The sequence below is a fragment of the Chrysochloris asiatica genome, unplaced genomic scaffold (genome assembly GCF_000296735.1).
Source record: "Chrysochloris asiatica unplaced genomic scaffold, ChrAsi1.0 scaffold00428, whole genome shotgun sequence".
Taxonomy (NCBI): domain Eukaryota; kingdom Metazoa; phylum Chordata; class Mammalia; order Afrosoricida; family Chrysochloridae; genus Chrysochloris; species Chrysochloris asiatica.
Window position 1 is genome coordinate 95,792 of NW_006408946.1, and position 5,639 is coordinate 101,430.

Below are 5,639 nucleotides of genomic sequence, written 5' to 3' on the forward strand. Positions count from 1 at the left end.
AACCCACAAGCCACCACAGTATGACAAACTGACAGAGGAGTGGTGGCTGTTTGGTTTTAAATGGAAACTGTCACTTTAAATTTCAAGGAGCTTTGTGGGCACATGTAGTAGAACCCTCCAGAGGAGGGGATGGGGTGTCCATTCACTCAGGCCATAAAGATTACAATCTTAGAAACCCCTATGGTATAGATCTACCTGTCCTATCAGGTGGCTATGAGTTAGAACTTATTTGACAGCAATGTGTTTGTCTTGGGTCTCATTATTGCTTTCTTTATAGTTGGCATATTTCTTGATTTGGGTGTTTTTGTTCTTTGTTTTCATCACTAATCTGCAATGCTCATAACAAAATGTATCTCAGGAATGAGGTGCATGCTGCTAATGATAAGAAAATGAAGAGGTGAATGCTAGGAGCAGAAGCAAAAAGTAATCAAAAAGGAAAGAAGAGAATAAGGAAATTGAAAGGGTTTAAAATTCTCCCTACCCAGTCACGTAAATCTATTACCTAAAGATGTATTCTATATGCCCTAGAGTCCATTGTGGCTCCAAGGATCTGTATGGAACTCCTAACCTGACCTCTGTTTTCAATTAATGCTGCCCATTAACATTTTCAGGAGGTGATGCATTTGTTTTCTGAATATAGTAATGATCTCAGAGTTCTTTTTAGTCTTCAGAAAATTTATTCACCAAAACTCGCTGCTCCAGAAACCAATTAGGAGAGCGCTGTCTTCAAGAATTTTGCTGTGGTTTAAGCATCAAGATTAGCTTCAGTGTAGGTCATGTTAATGTGTCACATAAACAAAGAAATTGTTGACATTCAGAAACTAGATGATTACAGTAACAACTCATGTTTAGACTCACGAAACTAGAGGAGACCTTTAAAAGATCATTGAATTGCTGCTTCCCTGTTTTGTAGCTGAAAAGAAGTTACTTTCTTCAGACAACCCTACTCTGTTCTTATTACAGATACACAAAAGTAAATTTTGTCAAAAGAGATTAATACAACATAATGCATGATATTTTTTGGTCTTGCTGTTTCATCAAAGTAAGAGTACTTCAGAGCTGGGTTGGTCAGTGCAGCTGCTTTGTAGTGGATAATTTGGGAGCCTCTGTAGATACCCTTTCCAGCAATCCAGCTGTCATCTGTCTGTGTGGTCATTGTTACTTCTCACAAGCAATCAGCTATGATTCTCCTGCCATTTGTCAGGTGATTCTAATTCACCAAAATATTATACTAGACAACTTAATCTTACTCAAAATTTAGTCAGTAAACTCTATCTTGAAAGCCAAGGTAACTCCCTACTTATGTGCATGAGCTTTTGACACCAGTCTTCCTCACTTCTCAGGAACGTGGCGACAGAGTGACTCCTGGAGATATACTTCCTGGGTATCTCAGCTATATCAGCTACCTGATACTAGGACAGCCTCTGAGGCTCAGTTTCTACATATGTGAAAAGGGAACTCTAACGATAGTACCTACAATGTAGGATTATTGAAAGATGTAAGTGATGTAAAAGAGGACATGTAGGGATCAAATAAAGTAAAGGAAATATCTCAAGGCTACAGAGCAAAAGGAGTCATGGTGTGGCACTGCAGGATAATGCACTGGACCGCAAGGTCAGTTTGAGCTGCAAGGTCAGCAGTTCAAACCCACAAGCCACTCTTTGGAAACCCTTTACAGGGTCATTATGAATCAGAACTGACTCGACAACACTTAACAACAGAAAGATAATCACTTAGCATGATGAAGTAATACACAGAGGTTCTATCAGGAGATTAACCTTTGTAATGTAAGATAACTAATTATGTTTTTTAGATCCTTCATTCTGAGCATATTCCTCTGAGGTACTTTTTCTCCCTCCCCTCTTTGACCCTCATAATCTGAAGTTCTCAGATCATGTTAATTGCTAGCCCTTCTCTTCCCATATAGTCCATTCCACAATAGAATAGGATGTAGTAGAAAATGACTAATCTACCATGTCTGAGGATGGACACAGAAAATGTCAGAAACATAAGGAGTGGGGACCAAAAGTGTTAAAAGCTCTGAAAACTATGAAGGGGAAGCTTAAGGAAGAAGTAGGGAGGCCATCAGGAATATGGCATCCCCAAGAATCTCAAGTGTATCTAGTGATAATGGTGGTGGTTATGTGCCATGGAGTCAGTTCCAACTCATAATGACCCTGTATAGGGTTTCTGAGGCTGCAAATCTTTATGTGAGCAGAAAGCCTCATCTCTCTGCAGCGGAATGGCTGGTAATTTTGAACTGCTGACCTTAAGGTTAGAAGCCTTGATCATAACCACTATGCTACCAGAGCACCTAAATGTTGTTGTTGAGTGCCATTGAGTCGGTTCCGACCCATAGCGACCCTGTACAGGGTTTCCAAGGCTTTAAATCTTTATGGGAGCAGAAAGCCTCATCTTTCTCCCACCGAGTGGCTGGTAGTTTCGAACTACTGACCTTGCGGTTCACAGCCCAATTCGGAACCACTACTCTACCAGAGCTCCTTAAAATGTATCTGGTAGACAAGTTAAATAGATTAATGAATCCATTTTTGCTTGACTGGTCAGTAAGGGGGGGAGCAGAATAATCCATGTTCATTTTCCCCTATTTTGGGTTGTTTTTTACTGTTATTAAGTACCGCCAAGTCAGTTCTGACTCATAGCAACCCTGTATAGATTTTCCAAGATGTGGCTATTGTTCACATTAAATTTATAGCAAACACTTGTATTTCTCCATTTGGAAGTTAGGAAAAATAAAGAGAAACCAAATGCACAATTTTTTACCACCATGATAGTAATAACTGACTCAGAAAAGAATTATCAATGAGTTCTAAAATAATTGGGTGAAAGTGTGATGTAGAATAGAGCTTTATTCTACAGTTTCCAAATATCAATTGCAAAGGAAAAATTGGTAACACTACAGTGGAAAAATCCCAGACTTACCACATGTAATGCAAGCTGGCATCACCAGTAATGATACAAACTGGCATCCTATGCCTCCTGATGTGGTGCATTGGGATGGACACAATATTCTTACCAAAAAGTCAGAACTGCAAAGGAATTAGGAAATAGTCCAACAAACACAAATTGAGTGGCTTTGTAAAGGCCATGTACTCTTTCAAAATGCCAAGGTTATGGATGAAAGACAATGAAAGGCTAAGACCTATGATGTAAAGAAACAAAAGAGCCAGTGAATAATCATAGATTTGATCTTGAATCAAGAAAAATAATATATATTATATATTTTTTTTAAAAAGCCATTGGGATGAAATGTAAGTATGTTAGCAAATATGATTATATCAAGTTAAGTATCTTGAATTTGCCATTGCACGGTGAGTATGTAAGAGAAAATCCTTGTTTGAAAAAGAATAAAAAGAAGTATTTAGGGGTAAAAGATCATGATATCTGCAACTTACATTCAGATGCTTTGCAAATATAAAAGTACCAAGAACAAGAAGTGTTTGTGTTTCTGTGATAAAGCTAGGGATAGAAAGAAAAAGTGAGAGAAAGTATTGCAAAATGTTGGCAATGATGAATCTAGATAATCAGTTGTTCTTGAGTCAACTCTAACTCTCAGTGTCAAAGCAGATAGAGCTGTGCTCCATAGAATTTTCAACCAAGCAGACCACCAAACCTTACTTACAAGTTACCTCTGGGTTAACTGGAACCTCCAACAGTTGTTAGCAGTTGAGTTCATTAACCTTTGGCACTACTCAAGGACACCCAGTCTAGATAAAGGGTATATTAAACTTTCTTGTATTATTCTTGGAACATTCTGTAAACTTCTATTTTTTAATAAAATATTATTAGAAGAGAGAGAGAAAGAGTTACATGTAAAGGAACAACTAACTGACTGCAAGATAAATTTGCTATTAAAGGTATCATTCCCCTTAACTTGATTGGCCTGGGTAACATTTTTCTTGGCTGTGCATGGCTGAGTTCTCAGATTGTTGCAGTTTCCACGAGTATGACCATCAATTACTGTTTCCACTTTAAAGATGTACTGCCAATTGTGTGGTCTTATTTTTAATTTATTGATTCCCCCCCCCCAAGGGTAACTCCTCTTATGTTATTTACCAATCAGGAAAATAGTATACTGATTGATTAAAAAAATGATTAAAGTAACAAACAGTTTTTTAAATTATATATATTATATAATGTATTTGCTGTTGTTGTAATGCCATTGAGTTAGGTCCAAACCATAGAGACCCTGTATAGGGTTTCCAAGGAGCGACTGATGAGCTGAATCTCCGACTTTATTGCTCAAATGAGTTTGCTGTCCAGCACATTAACCCACAGCACCACATCAGGACTCCATAGAATGTATGTATACCTTACATATTTCTTATTTCTTGAAACGTTAAGAGAACGTTATTTTCTCCAAGTAGGTGTTTGCTGAATAGAGCTACATATTATTTTTTATGTACATGTACATATACATCACAGATTATTTCTGGATTCAGTTTCTTTAAAGTTGAAAACACATTTGTTCTAGATTTTTTCATTCTTTGCAGTCATTTGCAGGTATCTTATCTACTAATTTAACATAAGCTTTTATCACTTTTGTTTCACAGAACATTCAATGTATTTTTCTTAGACATACTCTCTTTTCTTACATGTTTTATCATTTAATATAATTGCATAATTACGATCAGAAAGACAACTAGAAGGGAGATTTGGAAGCAAACACAATTGGCTCATGGTAAGCCATGAGGGAGAAGAATGAGGTTATAATGCTGAGTGGCTTATTCTAAGCCATAAGCATCAACCGTCATACAACAGAGAAGAAATTGAAGAGCCCCAGTTAACTCCACAGATAGTTACATGTTGATTAACTAGAGGTCATTAAGAGACTTTCCACTTTTTGCCAGTACAATAAGTCTGCTACTCTCCCAGGTTGAAACTAAGGAATCCCAATTCTAGCTGCTCCTCGGAAACACTATACAGGGTCACTATGGGTTGGAATCAACTAGATGGCATTTAACAATAACATTTTATCAAGAGGCAGTTGTTCAAACAGAACATGGGAACACCGAATGGTTTAAAATTAAGAAAGGTGTGAGACAGGGTTGTATTCTTTCACCATACTTATTCAACCTGTATGCTGAGCAAATAATACGAGAAGCTGGGTTATATGAAAAAAACGTGGCATCAGGATTGGAGGAAAACTCATTAACAACCTGCAATAGGCAGATGAAAAAACCTTGCTTGCTGAAAGTGAAGAGGACTTAAAATACTGACTGATGAAGATCAAAGACCACAGCCTTAGTTATGGATCACATCTCAATGTAAACAAAACAAAAATCCTTACCACTGGACCAATAAACAGCACTCTTATCAAGGGAGAAAAGATTGAAGTTGTCAAGGACTTCATTTTTCTTGGATCAATTATCAACACTCATGGAAGCAGCAGTCAAGAAATCAAAGGACGTATTGCATTAGACAGATCTGCTGCACAAGACCTTTTCAAAATGTTGAACAGCAAAGATGTCAACTTGAGGACTAAGGTGCGCCTGACCCAAGCCATGGTATTTTCAATAACCTCATATGCATGCAAAAGCTGGACAGTGAATAAGGAAGATTATGGAAGAATTCATGCCTTTGAGTTATGGTGTTGGAGGAGAATATTGAAAGTGCCATGG